We start from the raw sequence: 22,158 nt of genomic DNA on the forward strand, positions 1-22,158 counted from the left end.
GGAAAGAGAAAACACCACATTCATCACACGTAAAGCGGCGTGTGTGATCGATTCCTTATCGTTCCGATGAGGCGGGCCTGCCTGCTACGCCGGCGGCCTCCGGGTGTGAGAAGAGCCACATTTTATCGATGAGGCATTTTAGTGCCCCAAGAGGACCTTGCGAAGTTGTTCCATTTACTCTAAATGAAGCTACTTTGTTCAGATTGCAGGTGAGAGATGGAAAAACAACATTTGTTCACTTGTGACAGGAAAGAAGAAAATAGAAAGTTCTATTTCTTCCCACTCCCCGCACCTCCTCCTGACTCAGATGATGCCTGCTGCTCCGCAGGGCGGCCTGAGCGGGCCTCTCGCCCCCTGGTCCCCAGGCTATTTCTGGGGCGCCTCTGCCACCCTCTGGGCTGTGGGGGAGCTCCTTCCGTCTCCTCCTCCGCGACAGCCCACCGCCTGTTTGTTTGCTCACGTCGAGTATGAAAGACAGAATGCCCACGGACACAGCCCATGGACAAGACAATGTTGTGTCCACGCAGATAATGCGAATGAACTTAATTAATTCAGCCTTCATGGACTGCTGCCTCAGTTCACTGGGGAGCTTTAGGGAATAACTTGGTCCTATTTCTAATAATTATTAAAGTGGTTTGTGCGCGTTGATATGAGCCTTCAAGGAAAGACAGGTTTACAATTTGAAGAAATTTGAATTCAGCGTCTTTCAACAAAACAACTGATTCCATAGTAAAGGCAATTCCTAAAGGGGGTGATAAATAAACCAGGGATGCCATGATCTCAAGGCGGACTGCCTAGAAAAGTACAGTGCAGTAACGTGTGGTTCTGCATTTTACTTACGGAATGTTTTCAGATGTAAAGATGGCTGTAAACTTCAGGTGCATTCACACGCAGTAGGATAAATCAGAGTACCCAAAAAATCAACCTACAAACCTGAACACACATGGTCTTCGAGGAATAAAATACTCCACACCAAAAAATAAGAGTTTGCTCTAATAAGCCTCAGCCTTTTAAGTAAGGTTATGTTGTTAGTTTGGTGTCTTTCTTCTAAGATGATTCTCCTTTTGCACAAGAACGTAGAATTTTACTTTTCCGCAGCTCTTGATAGTGCAACTTAACTGTCACATATTTAGCTCAAAGGTACGGTTTCAGAACACACAGTGCCTGGCACAGCGTACCCGTGCGACGGCAGAAGCAGCCGCGGGCGTGGCCGTTCCTGTTTTCCTCTCCGTTTGGTAGTTCCACTAACTACCAGGGGCATCTAAGGGGCAGAGCCGGCCCATGTATCTCTTTGGAGGGCTCCTAATTTCCAGCGCGTCTTTCTTTCTCCAGTCCGCTGGACTCTGGGCGTTCTCTCTCCTTCTCACCCCCCCAACGCACATGCGCACACAGCGAGCTGCACCAGCTCTGCCTGGGTCGTCCCTCCCAGGTCCTGAGCCACCCGAGGCGAGGCAGGCCCTTTCCAGGGGGAGCAGAGACCGACCGTGTTTCTGAACTTTTAATTAAGTCACTAGAAATGATTTCTTTAACAGGAATTCATGGGAAAGTGCTGTTTTATGTAGGTCATCCGAACATGAACATGGTTTGTTTTCAGCGCTAGTTTCTGATGTATTAAATAGTAGAAAAAGGTCTTAGCACCTGTGCCTTTTGGATTTGGGAGACCGTGTTACGTATTGGCTGAAACGTGCAGACGGATGCCTCCCTGTGATGTAGGCCTGGCGCGTGGAAAGGCCGCACATTCTGGCCCCAAACTGGCCACATTCCCAAATGGGCCTGCGCCCTGGACGAACCCCTCCCGTTTGGTTCTCTGTTTCTCCATCACCTGTGGAGACTGGGTAGCAGCAGTGGCTCTGACTGTGTGGGCGGGGCATCCCGTTTACACACAGTAAGCACTTGGGAAATGCTTTCTTTAGTCCTTACTGGGGTTTAGGAAGCGAGAATGGACCGAGGTGTGTCTCCACATCCACAGGCTAGCTAAGGCTGACTTTGTTCGCCATGTGTACCCCCTCTGTCTCCCGGTTTTAAGGCAACCCCACACTTACAGCTCCTTGTTTCCACCAGCAGACTTAATCCTGTCTGAGTTTCCTGTTTCTCAACATCTGCACTTCTGGACATTTGCAAAGTGCAAAGAATTTTTGTGTCCTCTTTGTCCAAATTCTCCTAGTGCTAACACCTTACATGTCTGTAGTCAAATGATCAGCACTGGAAACAGAACTCGATACAAGACGGTTGCACACTCTGCAAAGCTCCTTCAAACTGCGGCAAATGTGTCGGTCCAGGACAGAACCCAGGACCACGCGCTGCATGTGGTTGATGCGACTTTCCAGTGTCCCTTAGTCTGGAGCAGTCCCGCAGTCTTCCGTGGGGTTTCAGGAAGGTGACACTGTTGAAGAATACCTATTTGCAGACGCCCCTGGATGTGAGTGTGTCTGCTGCTTCTGTGCAAGGGAGCTCAGGCTCTGACTTTGTTGGTGGCGGTGTATCGGGTGCGCCGCTCTCCTTCGTGTCTCCTGTGATGGGGTGCACGATGCCGGGGTGCGTCTTTGCTGGCGATGCGGACATTGATCAATGGTGATGTGACCATTGATTCAGGCGTGTCGGCCAGATTTCTCCCTCCAATGTCACCTTTTCCTCTTTGTGATTAATGACAATATTGTGGGTTGTACTCAGAGACTCTGTAAAGATCCCGTTTTTTGTCAACATGGGGCTCTCTTTGTTCTCAGGGTCTCTATCTTTCCTCAGGTGGCAGTCAAGCCATACGCAGAACATCACAGTGGTTGGACAAGTCATCAAATTTTTCAAAATGTAAAAAAAATAATAATTTGGGAAACTCACAAATATGTGGGCTTATACAACATACCACTAAATGACTAACAAAACGAAGAAGAAATTACAAGGAAAATTGGAGCACACTGCGAGGTGATGCAAACGCAGATGCAACACACCAAACCTTAGGGTATGCGGCCAAAGTGGGGGTTACGGGGAGTTTGGCAGCTATGAATGTCTTTATCTGAAACAAGAAGGATCTCAAATCAATAACCTCACTTTCCAGTCTGAGGCACTGGAGACAGAACTCAAAGCAAGAGAAAGGAAATAATGGAATTAGAGCAACAAGTAGCAAAATAAGGGATAGGAAATACAGAACACGAGTGAAAGCAAAAGTTGGTTCTTTGAGCGACCTTTGAAGGCACTGAAGAGGACGTGACTGAGTATGCGTGAGTTTGTGAAATCCATCGGGGGGTGGGTGGGGCTCATCTAGTTTCCGACATCAGAGAGCTGGCCGCTGTGGGCAACAGCCTCCTGGAGGCAGGGAGGCCGTGTGGATGGATGGATGGTGGGTGGGTGGGTGGACAGGTAAACAGAAGAACAGACAGATGAATAGCAGGTAGGTAGGCAGGTAGGTGGTAGGTAGGTAGATGACAGGCAGCAATATAAATATAAATGCCAAGCATATTCTCCCAAATATTGATCTGATTACCTGCTCACTAACTACTTACCAGGAACCCGCGGTGTGTCGGTCACTGGGTACTTAAAAGCAGCACCTGCACAGTCACTGTCCTGAGGAGCTGCCAGCCAGGCCGTGAATCCAGAGGGACACGCGGACGTTGGTAACTCAGCTCTGGAAGGAGTGGCCGTGTGCAGCTCGGCGTGCACAGAGTTCGAGGGAGAAACTGCATCGTCCAGCCACTGGAGTGGGACCCCGTGCAGGTTCTAAACCTGGGGCTGCCGTCCCCGCAGCGAGGTCGCGGTGGGCCGCAAGGGCTGGCCGGCCCTCCAGAGGACGGTGGGAGCCGGCCCCTCAGGAGCGGCAGGGTCTGGACGGGCAGAAAGGGAAGGGGGGTCTGAGCCTCGGTCTCAGGGACCGCGGGGACGTGGATTGCTGGCTCACTGTCGGCGTCCACTGCAGCCTCCTGGGGCGGGTGAGAGATGTCTCTGCTGACAAGGACGACAAAAACGGAAACTGAGTCCTGACAGGAAGGAAGTGCCACAAAGCAACGACTAGGGTGACGGAGCAAGCTTTGTTTTGCGTTGTCTTCCTGCACCGAGGAGCCCTCCCTGCAGCAACCACCCCCTCCGCCCGGAGCACGCCCTGCTGCGTGTCCAGTCCTGCCTCGGTGTCATCCTTCAGGTGTGCGTACGTGCGCGGACCTCGGTCCTGCCTTTCAGATTCCGGCGGGTGGTGTGAGGACACACCAGAACCTGAAAGTCGGCGCCTTCCCGGCGGCTGCTCCCCGGCGGCGGCCGGGGCAGGGGTGGTGTGCTGCCTGCAACGCGCCGCTTTGGGCGACACAGACCAGGGACCCGGGCGCACAGTGGGAACTTCCCCTCCAGCCCTCGCCCCCAGCTTCCCTGACGCGGGACAGGAAGGGCGCCGTGAGTCTCCCTGGGCTGGGTCCGGGCTCTGACCCTCGTTCAGCTAATTCCTTGGGAAGTCACAAAAGACACATCACGTGTTAGTACAATGGTGTTCTCTAGGAATCGCGTTCCGACACCCTTCTCCTGCCTATCTCTCTGGGAAGCAGCAGAACTTACCCTCCGGTGGGACGCTGGAGGCCTGAGCCCAACGCACTACCTCCCCCCCCCACCCCGGGGGCCGGTGAGACGGAGCTGTCACTCCCCGCAGGTGCCACATGTAATGACAGACACTGGTAACCGCCTTCTCCCCGTGTCTCTCCTCGGGTCGCCTTCCCTTCCTTCCTGGTGTTGCTTTGCATCACCTCCAAAATAAACCACTCCCTCTCCAACAGTCTTCCCGGAACCCACTTGGGAGGAAACCCAGAGAAACACTTAGAAATAGGGGGTAATGTCCGCGGTCCGAGATGGCGTATCGTAGGCATTTTAACCCCCAGAAAGTCCGTGGTGCGCCCGAGGCTCGAGCGGCTGCTAACGGGCAGCACTTGGGGGCACGGACAGGAGTGTGCGTGGGTGTGTGCGGGTGAGTCCGGGCTGGATCTGGCCTGACGGAAGTGGGTGCTTTTTCAAGGCAACGCCGTGGTCTCTGTGCCCCTTGCTCACGAAGCCGTGTTGGGCAGGACGGTTCGCCTGCCCGCGCGCCCCGCCTGGAGCACAGAAGGCACACGAGCACGCAGGTTTCTGCGGGTCTGAGCCCCCAGGTCTTCGGGCGGAGATTCTCGGCGCGCATCCACGCCCTGGGAACCTGCGGACCCTCAGCCGGTCCCTCGCCCTCTCCGACGAGGACATTTCAATGTTCTTGACAGTTTTGCCCATTCCTTTGTGTCCTGTGCCTCCTCCTCATGAGCCAAAATGCAAAGGAACCTGGCTTATTTGAGTTTTCATTGAGATGGGATCTTTTTTTTAATAAAGATTTAATCATTGTTCAAGTACAGTTTTCTCCCATTTACTCCTATTCCAGCCCACCCACCCAACCCACCCACCCAACCCTCCCTACTTCCCTCCCATTACCCCCCACCCCTAGTTTTTGTCCGTGTGTCCTTTAAATTTGTCCCTGTAAACCCTTCCCATTCCCCCCGAAAATTCCCTCTTCTCTCCCCTCTGGTCACTGTCAGTCTGTCCCCTATTTCAGTGTCTTAGGTTATATTTTGCTTGTTTCTTTGTTTTGTTGTTTAGGGTCCTGTTAAAGGTGAGATCATATGGTATTTGTCCCTCACTGCCTGGCTTGTTTCACTTAGCATAATGCTTTCCAGCTGCATCCATGCTGTTGCAAAGGGTAGGAGTTGCTTCTTTCTTTCTGCTGCATAGAATTCCATTGTGTAAATGTACCATATAAGATGGGATCTTTAAATGCAATGGATTTCCTGTTTCTTATGGTCAGAATACCGTACACCAGTGGGCCGTCTTCCCGTGTCCACCCGGTGGGTTTCACTGCGGTTTCCCTCCCTCTCATTCGAGGGCGTCATCAGCAGACCAGCCTCCGAGTGTCTGGTCTGTGCCGTGAGGAACAGGAGGATGAGAAGGAGCAGGCTTAATCCTCCCCCAGCGGAAATCTGAGCACAGTCATTTTGAAAGGGAGCTGTGCAAATTAACCTTCCAACACAGAGGAGAGCTTTCATTTCGTGTCTGTGAGCCTCTTTGATCTTTTTACCCTGTGTTTTATGTTTAATATTTTTATTTGTCATACGTTTACATAATGGTTGAGCATGGCTTTTTTTTTTTGCATGCAAATTAGGACGGAGCTAACCCCCTCAAAGTAATTTGTTCTTTGCCTTTTGTTCATGCTTTCCTACAGGGCTGCTAATAGCTTCTTCCTCTTACATTCTATTACTTGAACTAATTTGGACATGAGAGAGGAAAACACACTCCCATAAAGCTGAGAAATGGCTGCAGTGGGAGTGGGTGCCGTCAGCGCGCGGGGAGGGGCCGCAACTGCTGTCTTAGAAATTAGCACAGGAAGGGAATTAACCAATATACGCACTCCAAGTACAAGGCGTTTCATTGTGCATTGCCAAACAACCAATCACCCACTGGTTTGAAAAGTTTAAGGAAAGGGACACAGGAATAAGCAATTTTGTGCGGTTAGAATTGAGGAGGCATCAAGATATACCAATTTCTTTATGTTTACATGTAGTCCAAAGAAATCTAGTTGGAAAAAAAGAAGCATAGACATTATAAAAAGAGTTTCAAAGACCTGGCTGGCGTAGCTCAGTGGATGGAGCGCAGGCTGTGAACCAAAGTGTCGCAGGTTCGATTCCCAGTCAGGGTACATGCCTGGGTTGCAGGCCATGACCCCCAGCAACCGCACATTGATGTTTCTCTCTCTCTCTCTCTCTATCTCCCTCCCTTCCCTCTCTAAAAACAAATAAATAAAATCTTAAAGAGTTTCAAGTCTGTGTGAAACAAAGATCTTGACAAAAACAAGCCACTTAGATTTCTTTGACAATTTTTCCCCATGTTCCGGAGAGGCGTGAATTCTTGCACAATCATTTTTTATAGATTCGAAGTACATTGTGTTGCATCTGAACGCAACGCTCGTGCGAAGAAGAAGTGGTCGCAGCCCATGAGCTATGCTGTCGGGAAGGTGAAATCACGTCACGGGCGGGGGTGGTGGGAAGGCCAGGGTTGAGAGCAGCCAACACGCCGAGTGGCACCCGCGGCGTCACCCGCGGGAGGAGGAGCTAAGCCCTTCCTTCCTGCCCCGACGTTGCCGTTGTTCACGCCGCGCTGAGCTCGCCCAGCTTCTTGTGACAGCCGTTATACTATGTGCTACTTCTCTCATGGGTGTGTATCAATGTTTTTTTTTTGTTTTCCCAAAATTTTAACGTTTTACTCTATAGTATAATAATAAAATCTTAGTCAACGGGAAATACAAAAATAAGGTGTCCTGTTAATGAAATACGTTCTTTGGATCTCAAACTACTTTGATCAACCAGATGGTTTTAAATGACAATAATTATTAGGGATGTACTTGTGTGTGCGTGTGTCTGAATATTTATATACACAACAAAAACGCTGTTTTGTAAAGGTTCCTCATCTCTAAATTTATGGTCGTTTGAATGTTTCTGTGCTTGTGTATGTTTATCTTAGTTTCTCATCGCTACTTTTGCTTATCGCCACTTGGGTTTTCCAGTTTCATCTCTAATTTCCCTTTCTCTTCAGACATATCCTGGTGCCCACTGCTTAGGCCAGGATCTGGGGCTTCCCATTAAGGGACTCCGGCTCCTGCTTCTGCGGGACGTGGGCGCTAGATGGCGCTAGACAAATGCCAAAGCATCAGCTCAAGGGTGGTTCAAGTGAGAGGGATGCTTTGCTCCAATGTCACCTCAATAAATTCAATTCAATTAAAAAAAAGATGTAAATTGCTTTGCACTGTAACTCAAATTTCAAATGGGGCCTGTGTTTAATAATTCATTTTGGTGAAACAATATTGGGCTTTCGTGGAAGAAAGCAGGTCACTTTTCAATTCCAAAATATTAATTAATGCCCTGCGTTCCAAGGGGAAATCATATTTCCGAAGCGAGAGTCAGTGGGCCTGTGTGTCGTCCGAGGACTCGGGTGCCTGCGTGTTCTTTCTCGATTCTCATGGGTGCCCTCCCTCGGGTCTTTAAAGCGCTTCTGGGTGCGGAAAGGGAGGGGATGTTCGAGATGTGCAGGCAGACCACGGAGCATGGCCCCGTGGAGGGAAGAAGGGTGCTGGGACTCGCTGTGAACCTGACTATCAGGGCAGAGTTGCTCAGGAAAGAAGGCAGGGAGGGTGGGAAGGGGGAAATGAAGGGAATGCAGAATTAAGAAGACCAAAAAAATAAAAAAAAAAGACAAATTAAACCTTGTAGAGAGATCAATCCACTAAAGCCTTCTGAAAAAGTACCGATCATTCAGGCTCAAACTCTGAATCTGCTTATTTGGGTCATAAGTATATATGTCTCTATATAGGTACATATATATGTGTGTGTGTCTATATACACACATATGGGCGTTCAAATTCAGATATAACTCAAAAACCACCAAAGCCGCCACAGCTCATCCTCACGGTGAAGTAAGCTGCCTGGCAGCAAATCTCTCCCACTATCCCCTTCTTTCCTTTTGATATTAAAAAATGCTTATACTTAACAATAATCCAGTTGACCAACAGCCCAAATAAAAGTCTGTAGAAAACAATTTAAGATAGTAGATTACATGCTTTGACCAAAACTGTGGCCAAATAAACTATTGCTGTTTTAATGTTGCAAATTGCGTTATGGTCATAGTTCATTCCTTACCATGTAAGTATAAGGCTGCTTGGAAAATATTAAAGGTTGTACTTTGCTCCTGAGTTTGGGGAATACTGGGTTTTTACACAGAGGTTTTACACAGAGATAAGATCAATAGATGGGAGGAAGGCAGATACACAGATGTGTACATAATAACATCGCAACACAAAAGTGGTTATTTATTCCAAATGAGAGCGTGTAATTCTCTCTCTTGACCTTAATAACTGTTTATTTCCCTCCTTCTTTCCTTCCTCCCTTCCTTCCTCCCTTCCTTCTTTCCAGTTACCATTTCTGAAAGCCATAGCAATTGAAATAATTTTTCACCTAACATTTTCTCATCTACACTGGAAGGAAATATCAGTCCCCTTATAGGAAATGCCCTTCCGCGGTTACCCAAGCCCCCAGCATAACACAGCTTTCTGTAAAAGAGGGGGCACCCTCTCTGAAGATGAAGATGGACGTGCCCGTCCGTTGAGGCGTTCCGACCTGAACTTTCCCTGAGCACCGTGGTTCCGTCGCCACGCTTGCCTGTGAGCACAGTGAGGTGGAGCACGAGGTGGTACAAAACACAGTGTCCATGAAGACGGCCCCGTTGCAGCTGCCGTGGGAACTTGCCTGCAACCGGCTCGTGCGGAAATGGAGGTTTTGTATCCGAGCTTGGCCCGGGCGGAGAGTGTGTTGGCCTCCCATCCCTGCCACCTGCAGACAGCTCCCTGGGAGGTCGTCGGGTGCCTAGGGTCCATTTAGGTTTGCACCGTGCTGCTCCCTTTCAGATAACATTAAGGGTTGGTCATCTGTGCCAAGAGGGGAATTTTAATCAGATGCCCCTGGATGACAGGACATAAACCGCAGGCAATTCATTTTCCAGAAGCAGGTTGCTGAGTGGCGAGTGCTCGTTCATTTGCGTAGTCCTTGACAACCCCCGAGTGCCGGGCTGCGGGAGTGGTTAGAAAAGGGGCGTCAGCGCTCCCCAGCTGTAACGGCGGTTCAGTGAAGGATGAAAGTGAGGGTCACGTGCACCCCGGTTGTCTCCGGGCTCCCCTTGCTGTCTCAACGTGCTGTCAAGACGCTGGGTTCTGGATGGTGCGTTTTTCGTAAAAGCAGTTTAGCCACGGGAGTTTCCGGAGACTTGATTAACAGTAGAAGTCCAGCATCCGAAATCTCCCCACGACTCAGCATGGTCCTTATTAAGCGCCGAGAAAGCCCCCAAACAAGGACTCTCTGTCGATGATGGATTTATGATAACGAGCGGATGAAACAGAAAGGACTCCGTGGTGCTGGCTGGGCTGTAAATCTCTCTCTTCTCAGTCGTTCCCTTCTGTTCCTAAACACGGAACAGAAGTGGATGTGGAGGGCTGGCTTCGCAATGATTGCTTTCATGTCGGAAGTTCTATCTTATTTATACGGATCTCTGTACGAATCTGGTAAAGGGGAAAAAAGCATTTGGAGTTCTGTTTTAAATCCAGAGTCAACTGCTGGGAAGGGGAATGTATCGTTGGGGAAACTCTTTGGCTTCTCTGGCCTTCTGCTTACTTGGCTGTAAACATAACAGCCCTCGTCTTGCGGGGGTAAGAATGTCTCGCGTGAAGTGGGCATGAGAAGAGGTGTCTTTCAAGGAGCGGACGGCTTTAAAAGGGGCACGAGGAAGCCACAGAGCAGGCTCCCCCGGAGGAGTGGCCGGGGAGCCGCGACCCACCGGAGACGGGCTCGAGGGACAGCGGTCTACCCGCGTTGTCAGTTTGGGAGCCAGTCCCGGAGGACCCAGCAGATGGCCGGATCGTTCCAACATTTGCAGCGGGACGGAGCGTCAACAAAGTGGGGGGATTTCAGGAAAGCCGAGTAAATTGAATTTTTGTGGGAAGCTTTTCATTGGAGGTAGAATGGTGCCAGCGGCGTCTGCAGCCCAGGTCAGAGACGCTGCAGTTTCGGGTGACAGGCGGCTCGCCCCTCCGAGTTGCTCGGCAGCCGGAGAGTGGTTATTGATGCCCCCCGTGGAGGCCCAGCGCCATTAAGGTGTCAGCCCTTAAGGACTTAATATGACATAATGCCAGTCTTCTCAATTTAGCTGTGGCGGCTCTGCTGCATCTCAGGGATTTCCTGTGTAAATATAAACTGACAGAAACAATTTTTTTGAGAGAATTTTCAAATTATCTGCACCGGAAGATTAAAGCCCTCCATAATGATTTTTCTTCCATGCTCATGATTGAGTTTCGTTAAAATTAAGTGGGAAAGAGTCTCAACCCCCAGCCTCAGGGGAGGGGGGAGGAGCTGCAGGTGGAATCCGTCACCATCACCGGCGGCCAACGACTTCATCAGCCCTGTCGCTGCAGGAGTCGCGGCGAACCCCCGCAGCGCCGAGCGCAGGGCCAGCGCGTGGAGGCTGAGGGAGGGGAGGCTCAGCGCCCCTCCCCGACACGCGGCCCCAGGCCTCCTTCCAGCGGGCTCGGCCCGAGTTAGACCCCTTTCTAACAAGCCAGGGCCGTGGCAGGAAAGAAGGGTCAAATGCCCTGAAATCCATACAAACGCGTTATAGTTGCTGAACAGGGCTTCCGAGAGGCCCGGGCGGCTGCTGGACGGAGGCTGCAGTCCGGGTGGGGGGCTCTCTCCCCCGACGTGTAGGGAGCGGGCATGCGCACGGCATCGGGGGGCCCGGGAGGGCGGGAGCCCCTGTGAAGTCACGAGTGCGCTCGACACCGTGGTCGGACCCACAGCGACGCAGGGACGACGCAGGGAAGCCGTGGGAAGCGGCGGTCGTTCCCGTGTTCGGGGGGCGGGCGTAACGGGCGGCACCTCGTCCACGGGACCGTCTCCCGTGCTGCCCATGGGAGGAAAACGCACTCTGACCCTGCGTACTTACTCGTGGGAACCACCGGTTTACTTCCGACGTTGCGGGCACCGAGAAAATGAACTTTAACTGTTTCAGTGCGAGCGCCTGCTGTTCCTGCCGTGAGCTGCGAGAAGCCTGCGGAGATCCTGTCTTTCCTCCGCGGCAGGGTGTGTGCGGCCGTCTCCGCAGTCGCGCTAAATCAGGAGTCTCGTCGTGCCTGCGGGTGTTTCGGCTTTTCTAAACAGTGGGTCCCTTTGTGTGGGGGGGAGTCAGCTGAGGTCAGGTCATGGAGCGGCAACCAGAATGGAGCAAATGTCCTGCAGATTTGATTCTGGGGCATCAGCCTCCATTTGAATGGATGTGACTTGTACCGACATTTACATATGCGGGAGTGTTGGGCGATATTTAATTGTGCTCCGCGGGATGCCAGTGTCCCGTGACAGGTGTGCCAAATGGGAAACTGAGTGTGTGCACGTCTGTACGTGTGTGTGCACGCGCGTGTGCACACATGGACACAGAGGCAGGCCCAACATCTCACGGACGGCAGGCCACCCCTTTAAACATGTTCTGTGACGTGAAACACCATCGAGAAGGCAAGCGGTACGCTTCAGCCGCTGCATGAACATAACCCGTCGAATCTTTATTACCCATCTGAGAGTGAGTCACTGACTTTTTAAAATACAAGACAGTCTCTCACGGATTCAGTGACCTCTTCAACCCCAGGTTATTGCGACCCCTCGTCCCTGCTGTGGGGCCCTTCGAGTGAAAATTAAAATTAATGCACTAATAGTATTAGAAAAGATTATTTTAACTTTGGCAAACTGTGTTATGATGATGCTGCCCATAAAAATTCACATGTGCAAAAACCAAATAGAATGTTCTGTCTAGCAGAGTAAAGAAAAGCATACTTTTTAAATGATTGAGAGATAGGCACATTTTAAGGTAATTGTCATTAATTTCTCTCCCTCTTTCCCCCAAAGTAAGATCCTTTCCTGGCACCTGTTACAGGTCCAGGACAAATAAATCATAGTTTAGTAAATATAAGAAAAAATCCTTTAGACTTTTACATTTTAGACATTTTATACAAAGTTTATATTCCCCAGTCTTCTACAACTTTTGTCATATTTAAAACAAACACAGCAATTTATTGGAATTACCACAAAGTCAGTTTGTGCAGCTCACGCCGGACGAATTGCATTCCCTGGGGAAGAGTGGGCACTGGAACCAGCTCTCCAAGGTGTTCGGCTGAAAGAAACTAGAAACGGGAGGATACGTGCGATGGAGAAGCCCACCCACGTTGAGTACACATACAGTTTAGACAACTTCTAATTCTCCATCACCTCTGTTCATAAAGTGTCACCTGACAATGCTAAACGCCGTTTTTATTTTTCTCGATAACGTCTGCCGGTGTCCTTTCCTCCTCCGTCCTCACCGGACACCAGACCCCACACTCACCGTCAGGCGCACCCACGGGACTGTCCGGGTCCCTCCGCGCCGCTTCTCCCCTCCCACGGGCCTTCACTCGCGTGCGGCGGGGTGCGGGCTGTGCTCCGACCGAGCCAGGCGGCTCCCAGGTTCCCCGCCGCACCCGCCGGGCCCGGACTGCCGTGGACTTGAACATGCACGTGAGCTATTACGTGGACGGTAAGTGCAAGGGGTCTTCCGAGCCCTTGCACATAAGGGAAGGCCCTGCCTGCCGCCAGCGCGCTCTCAGGGCAGAAGAGACACGGATGCGAAAGTTCGCGGAGTGCGGGTCAGATTGGTCCCGGGCCCGCTGGTTCCGGGCGCGCAGGAGGCGAGAGCAGGCTGCGGCGGGCGTGGGGGGCAGGCAGCAGCGTTTCACGGTGTACACGCAGCGGGTTTTCTTCGCAGGACCAGCGGGAGCGTGCGGGGGTTTAGGAAGGAGAGGTCATGCTGGGGTCAAGGCGGCTGTGCTGTGCGGGCGTGAGGACTGGTGAGTGGTGAGGCGGAGGGGGGGGGAGCTCCCGGGTCCCGATGCTGGGGGGCCGGGAGCGTTGCAGCGGGAGGGTGGTGTCTGTGTCGGCCGTGAAGGCCGCGGTGAGCATCCCCAACGTGCTGAGTGGTTTCACTCTTAGAGGAATTATTCTGGCAACAACAGATCGGACAGAAAGAATTTACAGTGTCCCCAGGTCAGAGGAAGTTACAGGAACACAGGTAACGACAAAAGGAAGTCTGAACCGAGGAAGTAGATAGATTTAAGACGCACGGAGGAGGCACGCAGGTTAGACCCAGAGACAGATTAAATGTCAGGACGGAGAGTAAATCTCCGGGCAAGCGAGATGGATGGGGGCCCAGGAGTGGGGGAGGGGGGACGGAGCACATGAGCGATAGTCAAGGGGACTACCGGCTTTCTTTCCCAGGTGCCCAAAACGCTCCAGGGTTGCACTACGGCGAAGGTTGGCCCTCTTTGCAAATATGCGAAAACCCACGTAATTGTGCACTCTCTAGGGAGGAGTTTCATAGTGCGTTAATCTCGATAAAACTATGTTGAAAAGCTGTAACAGGATGCTTGCCTAGCCACACGAGGGACTGCTGGGGCCATTCCCCAGAAATCTCAGCTCAGGGGAGGAGAAGGAGGGGGCTTGGGAGTCAGGTGCCATCTGAGCTGGCCCTGGGCTCCCGATCTGGAGACGGAACAGGCGCTGCATGTCTGAGACCGGGCTGCGGAAGTGCCACCTAAGGGTGCAGACCGCGGGGTGGGCCGTGGGAGTGCATTGCGTCCCCCTGAGAGTGAGGAGAAGAGAGAAGAGAATCAGGAAGGGAAGCCTCAAGAATGTTTGACCAGTGGGGACTAGCAAGGGAAGAAGAACTGGAGGACGCGACTTGAAGGAGCAGGCAGAGAAATCACAGGCAGGGCGGGGCGGCAGTGCCGCTGGCATTATGTTTAAGAGAAATTTGATGCAGCTATGGGCATGCCACTGGGTCTAGAGCTGCATGGAAACTGAGGGCATGGAGCAGGTGCTGTCTGTGTAAGTCACCCGAGGAGAGAGGGAGTCGCTGGTGAAAGCATTGTTAGACACAGGTGTGACTCTGACGGAGTCGTCGTGAACGAGGAAGGGGGGGTGGAGTTCCGGGAAGGAAGAAGACGGAGGGATGGACGGATGGCGACGGTGAGAAGCACTGGAAAAGAGCGAAGGAGGTGGGTGGGGGAGGAGCCCGAAGCTGCAGGGCAGTGACCTAGGCCGGCGATGGGTATTTGATTGACAGGAGAGCGGGTGTCCTGGGACAGTCATCAGTGAGTGAGAAAGAGAAGAGACGTTTTCATCGAAAGCACAAGCAAACAGTAGATGCATTAGGCTGCATCGACACCACAATAAAATTGTCCTTCAAAGGGCACCACCAAGAAAGTACAAAGACAGCCCACGGAATGGGAAGAAACGTCGGCAGATGATTCTCGTCTCATGAGGGGCTCGTGTTCAGAGCAGAAAGAACCGCTACCTCACAATAATAAAAAGTCAAATCATTTAATTTAAAAATAGGGAAAGGAGCTTGTACTAGATACTTCTTTGGTGGGGAGCTGGAGGGTCCCGAGGGGTCGGTCAAGTCCCCCATTCTGGAAAAGCGGAGAAGGAGGGGAGGGCGAGGAGGGGCTGGGAAAGCAGGGCCACGGCTGTTTCGGCCCCGAGTCCAGGTCTGCCGAAGGAGCGCCCGGCGCGCAGTGGGAACCCGGGACCTGCCGACGGATGAGGCAAAGTCCAAGACCGCCTGGTGCCGCGACGTGTTGCTGGTGGGAACTTTAGTTCAGAATCACCTGCCATGCAAACTTGTTGCTCACTGCACGTGCGTGCTGTTGGCCGATCCAAAGTCTTTGTGGAAGCAGCAGAAACGTAAAACATAAGGAGAGGTCACGGTGTACCTGGCGTGCGTGTGGGCACCTGTGCGTGGGTCAGGTGACGTCTGCCTCAAAAAAAAATTGGCACTTCTGTGATGCAGGGTTCATGCTTTTAATTCTGAAAACTCTTGATTGTTTTATTCAGCGCAATAATGACAAGTGCCATTACCAAAATATATAGACAGCACACTTGTATAATAATTCATAACGCCTTACTTATCAGACACAGTGCTTATTTTTAGTGATAATTCTAATATTTAATAGTGTCTTCTTGTGAAACTATATATACACACAAATGTATATATGTATGTGTGTATATAGTTTATATATAATATATATACACATATACACACGCGTATGTATATATATATTTGTTTGCATTTCCATTACCTAATATAACTTTTGTCCTAAAATTCATGGGACATACTAGGTATTATATGAAAGGTTTTTTTCTCCTTTTAAAGGCCAGCGGGCTCTTACCACTCAGTCAGGTTTAAGAGTTCCCAGGGCACTCACGTCCGTTGAGGTTGCAGAGCTAACTAGAACCCCTCCCCCAGCCACGTGCACCGATAAGTACGTGTGGCCCCATAAGGCTTCTGGGAACTGCCCTGCAGCTCCGAAAGCCCTGTGAGTCGGCGAATGTGCCTGGAAGATGGACTAGGGCGTCACCGAGAAAGCCTGTCAATCAGAATCTTAAAAAGTATTACCGTCATTACCATTCAATCCTTGGAGTCTAGACAAATAACGAGTCACTGCTGCTTGTTTCTCGGTTCTGAGGCGTCGTGCACAAGGGATGCTGTGAAGTAGAGACACAGAAGAAGCAACGTGGGTCCCTTAGTTTTGTGGGTCCCCCCCCACCACCCGCCGCCCCTGGGGTTGCTTGTTCAGTTGCAAGGCCCTCTCAGCAGTTGGTCCTGACCTTGAAGCAGCGCAGAGTGCTGATTGAAGCGATTATGAGCGAAAAGATGGCATTATGCTGAGTAAATAAGTTTCCAAAATAAAAGGAGTGGGTGAGAGCTTCAGCATCCATATTCAGATCCGTTAATTTCCTCTGGGAAGGGCCTCCGTCTCTTCCCATTGATCTCCTCTGCAGTAAATGGTTCAATCAAAGGCCTCTCCACCGATGCTCGGGAACGTCGAGGTAAACACAAACACCGAGCCCCAAAATGCTGGTTTTAGTAGGAAATGCAACCTTAGAGTGCTGCTTGAAATTACCAGGTGGCTACAATTAATGCGGGTTTTTTTTCAGTGCCATATATAGCAGAGCATGATTCACATTTGGTGGAAAAAATAGAACTTGGAGCTTGTAGATGAGTGTCATGGATTACATAAACACTGCACGCACCCGTTTTTCCTCCAGAGGATAAAAATCTGAAGCACTTTACGTGCGTGCAGTCAGCTCTGTCTGCACTCGAAGACCTCCTTCTCAAGTGCACCACCGTCGCGTCTTTCCTGCCACAGCTTCCCCTCTCTCAGCCCCTGAACTTCCCCTCTGGGGCCCCGGAGAGCAGCCAGCTGGCAGGGGGGGTGTGCACCAAGGCTTCCTGACCCTCGGTGGGCTCCACGTGCCAGGGTCACCGCTCTCCCTGCTCAGGGTTTACGTCACCATTCATTCAACAGGTGCTGACTGGATGCGCTTTGTATACAGGCCCAAGGCAGGGCAGTCGGCAGTGAGAAGAACAGCGTCCTATTCTGGACGAGTGAATAGAACAGGACAAACAGGAAGGGATATGGGAGACAGCAGCCCTCAGGCTGAGACTTCCTGGCGGTGGGAAGCTCATTTTCCCTGGGATTGGACAGACACCAAAGATCTGAACCTACAGAGGTGGGGGGGAGTAGGTGAAGAAATTTTTGTTTCTTCTCCTTATGTAAGCCGCCTCCTCTTTTTTGTTCTAATCAATCAAAATGTCAGGAAAGAATTATGCAAGCACTGAAAAGCAACAGGAGTTCTTGAGGTCTCCCTCTTTTCCAGTGCATGTATATTTAATAAGCTATTAATTTGTGAACCTCAGGGGTGAATCTCTGGTGGTAGAAACACTAGCACAAGTAATACGGCATCCCTGAGGTATTTTTGGTTAGGGGGACATTATCATAATCCCTGCAATTACAGTGTGCAGTGTGGTGGTGTGGGATAGTCCTGCCCAGAGAGCAGACTGTGCTGTGGCTTTCAGCATTAACCCCCCACACCCTTACAAATTAGTACATTGATACTTAGTCCTAGCATGGAAACGCAGCATCACCTCTCAAGTTGTCTCAACAGGTAGCAGATTCCTGAAGTGTAGGCTAAGATCTCTGACCACAGAGAAAAGGGGAGTTCACTTGTTTTTGTATCTAGTCATCCTGTTTCCTGTGAATTTGCTGACCTTGGATTACATGACATTTAAGGTGCATTCCTATTCTATGTTTCTAGTGTTCTCTTAGTGAGACTTCAAGCAGCGTGGAAAGATCTCTGAGTTAAAAGCTGAGCTACTTGGAGAAAGTTGACTAACCTTTGAAATTCAGTTAGCATTTATGCGTAATGCATCTATTAATTTCTGCTTATTAAGGTTGTTATGAGCAGTAAACAGGAGCACATCAGAGAAGGCACAGGATAGCCCCAGGTGCCTACAAGGTGTTCAGGAAGTGGCTGACCTTGCTCCTTCCTCCCCGTGGGCACAGCGGGGGGCACCCTCTGGGTTCCATGTTGCTTAAAGTGGACCCCGCAAAAGGTAGTTCAGGAGATAAAAGCAATTAAAATCGGGCTTTTATTTGAAGTTATAAAAATTATTGTAAGGGGAAGGAAACTGTGAAGAAGAGTCTTTAATTTAAGCTAAAGCCAAATATGAGGGTTCTGTTATGGAATGTTGGCAAACAGTTTTCCAACAGGAGGCCAAAAATCCAATCCTTTTGGAAAAATCACATTTACATGAAGATCACAATTGACTCCCTTTCCCCCTCAGTGCCCATATTTGATCACTCACATTTTTTATTGCTACAACTCTCTTCATATGTGTGTGTGTCTTAGCTTTCCAATCAGGCAAGCACTCCTCAGTCTATTTCATTCCACTAATTGCACTTCTGAGACACTGTGTTTCTTACAAATCGAGGTTCTCACAAACCTTACAAAGGTTTGTAGCAAGTCAGGCCGGGCACCTCATCTGGCCCATTTTTTCCTGCAGCATCTGCTCACTTGCTGTCTCTGTGCCACATTTTGGTAGTTCTCTCAATATTTCAAACTTTCCCGTTATTGCTATATTTGTTAGAGTGATCTCTGGTCAGTGATCTTTGACGTCGCTGTTATACTTGTTTTGGGGTGCCAGGATCCATGCCTAAAATATTGAGTTGGCCAACGAAGTTTGTTTAGTTTTTTTTTTTTTTCATAGGATGGCTCTAGGAGTACTTAGTTGTCTTTAACTTCATTTGAAACAATTTTGGTAGATTGTATTGAGACAGCTGTCTTACAGTGTACATTTAGAAAAAATTATCCAAATGGGTGAATTTTTGTATAGCCATTTTATTATTGAAGATGGAAGAAAATGAGCAACATTTTAGGCATATTATGCTTTATTATTTCAAGAAATGTAAAAATGCAAGTGAAACACACACCCAAAAAAAGATTTGTGCAGTGTATGGAGAAGGTGCTGCGACTGATCAAACATGTTAAAAGTGGTTCTCGAGGTTTCTTGCTGGAGATTAATTGAGAACAATCATCATTATACTATGCAGGACAGAGCTGACATTCTTAAAATATCCAACTCAATAAAGTTACTAGTGAAAGTTAAAAACATGCCTTTTATTTTAAGGAAAAAACTAAACAGACATTTTTGTCCCACCCAATAGATGGCAAACTTGATGGATCAGTGGTGTGTGTGTTCTGACTGTCCCACTGATTGGCTGTTACTTTGTCTCCCTCCCTGTCCTTGGGACCCCTATTCCCTGAGACACGAAGATATTGAAATTAGGCCAAGCAATAACCGTACAATGGCCTCTACTGTTCAAATGAAAGAGTCATGGGTCTCTCACTTTAAATTAAAAACTAGAAATAATTGAGCTTCATGAGGAAGGCATGTTGAAAGCCAAAAGCTAGCCCTCTTATACCAGGGAGCCAAGTGGTGAAAGCAAAGCAAGTTCTGGAGGGAAAGTAGAAGTGCCACGTGAGCGAACATACAAGTGATGAGAGTGGAGCATCCTCATTGCTGACGTGGAGAAAGTGCTAGTGGTCTGGACAGAAGATCACACCAGGCAGACCATTCCCTGAAGCCAAAGCCTAATTCAAAGCAAGGCCCCAAGTCTGTTCGATCCTAGGAGGACGGAGGGGTGAGGAAGCTGCGAAGGAAAGTCTGAAGCCGGCAGAGGCTGGTTCATGAGGCGTAAGGACGGAAGTCATCTCCACAGCATCACAGTGCCGGGTGGGGCAGCACGTGCTGAGGGAGAAGCTGCAGCCAGTTGTCCGGAAGGTCTGGTGGAGATGACTCGTGAAGGTGGCCTCACCGGACAACAGACTCCCCAGGCAGCCGGACAGCCTTCTACTGGGAGAAGCCGCCATCCAGGACTTGGATCGCTGGAGAGAAGTCAGTACAGGCGTCACAGGACAGGCTGACTCTCTGGCGAGGGGCTAATGCAGCTGTGACTTTCCGCTGAAGCCATGGCTCACATTTCATCCCTAGGACCCCAGGGCCCTTGAGAAGTGTGCTGACTCTGCTCTGCGTGTGCGTGGACAGCAGACAATAGTGCCCGTCAGCAGCATTTCTGTTCACAACACAGTTTGCCGAGTAGTTAACCAGCTATTGAGACCAACGACTAAGAAAAAAGAAAGGGTTCCTTTCAAAATAGGGCGGCTCATTGCCAGTGCACCTGGTCACCCACGAGCTCTGAAGGAGACACCCAATGAGATGGATGTTGTGTTCATGCCTGTCACACAACATCCATACTGCAGCCCACGGGTCAAGGGGCAATTTTCGGTCCTAGTACTTAGGAGATGTATTTCGTACGGCTCTGGCTGCCATAGATAGTAATTCTTCCGGTAACTCTGGGCAAAGTCCATTGAAAACCTTCTGGAAAGGATTCATCGTTTCAGATGCCGTGTAGAATATTGACGATTCACGGGAACAGGTCAGAATATCAACAGTAACAGGAGTTTGGCAGAAGCTGCTCCCCTCACTCGCGATGACCTCCAGGGGTCAAGGCTGCGGTGGGGAGGTCGCTGCAGAGGTGGTGGAAACGGCACGAGAACCAGAATCAGAGCCTGGAGGTGGGGTCGAAGGTGGGGCCGAAGGGCTGCCACCTCCCCATCAAACTCGAAGGGAGGAGCTGTCGCCTCTTGTGGTTGCACAAACAGAGCGGTTTCTTGAGATGGCATCGACTCCCAGTTACGGTGCTGTGAAGGTCATTGCAATGACAACAAAGGACTTAGAATACTCCATAAATGTCATGGATGAAGCAGCATCAGGGGTTGAGATGGCTGACTCCAGTTTGAAAGAAGTTCTTCTGCGGGTCAAGTGCAACCAAACCACATAGCGGGCGACGGAGAAGTCACCTGTGAAAGGGACAGCCGGCCGATGGGCAGACCTCACTGCTGTCTCATCTTAACAGACTGCCCCAGCCCCAGCCTGCACTGGGGTCTGTCAGCAGCCCCCAGCCCCCAGCAAGACCCCCTGCCAGCAAGGAAACGGGCTCACTGGGGGGTCGGGGGATGGCAAGCCACTTTTAGCAATAAAGTACTTTCGCAATTAAGGCTCCTGTCTACCTCACACTCGGCACGCTGAGTGGACGGCAGTGGAGTGTAAGCATAACATTTAAATGTTCCAGGAACCCGAAGTATTTGTGTGGCTCACTCTACCACAGGACGCCCTTCGTCGCGGCGTCTGGGTGCTGACCTGCAGGTCTCTGGGGCCCACCTGCACTCCACACTCCCAGAAGGCCCCGCGAGCCGCACCTGCTCACACCCTAATGCGGCGGGCTGCAGGTGGGGCCCGGCCAAGTCACCTGTGGATCCAAAACTCTGTCGCTCTGCCTCCCATCCCTCCAGTGTGTCTTCCAGAGTTTTCCTGTGATTTCAGGGAGAAAAAAATGCCTTCATAGTCATATGTATAGTTTCATAAATACATTTTTCATTAGCATCTCCAAAGAGTACCCAGGATTCGGAAGCAGAGGACTTATTTATTATAATCCTATGGTGAAGATGTTTTCTAGTTTTGATCTTCAGATTTAGATTCTGAAATAGAGGATTCATTTATTTAAATCCCTGAGTTGTATTTCCGAGCAATGCTCGCATGGTTTGTACCTGACCTTTCCCTTGCCCGGGGCACATGGCTTCACCCTGTGCTGTTTCATGCACTCACCCGTGTGCTCAGCGTGGACTGAGCCCCCGGCACGTGCTAGGGACTTGCTGTTGTTTTGGAATAAAAATGATAGACAAAGGATGGCCCCTTCCTCTGGGGAGCTAAGGGGTTCCAAGAGTAAAGCAGGTCTGTGGTGATGATGTTTTTAATATTTTTAAAGGGTTAAGGGAAATGGCACATTAGTGAACATGCAAGTGTGCATCGGTGACTTTCCTTCTGGCTGGAGCTCTGTCGGTGCCGTGTGCCATACCTGCTCTCGCAAGGAGGGTAAAGGCTCCAGTCACTGTTTTTATGTGTGCTCAGCGACAAAGGTCATACGCCTGTCCCTTCACAGCGCTCTTCCCGCAGGAAGCGGAAGCCCTTCCACGCAGGAGCCCCCTCGGTGGTGCGGATAATTACAGGGGAAACGTCAGTGTTGACAGCGAGAGGCCAGGGCGCTCACAGGGCTTCTGTTACAAGGACGTGTTCCTCTTTCCTCTGGGCAGGTTGTTC

Source organism: Phyllostomus hastatus, unplaced genomic scaffold, assembly GCF_019186645.2.
Source record: "Phyllostomus hastatus isolate PE091 unplaced genomic scaffold, TTU_PhHast_1.1 phas_scaffold_46, whole genome shotgun sequence".
Taxonomy (NCBI): Eukaryota; Metazoa; Chordata; class Mammalia; order Chiroptera; family Phyllostomidae; genus Phyllostomus; species Phyllostomus hastatus.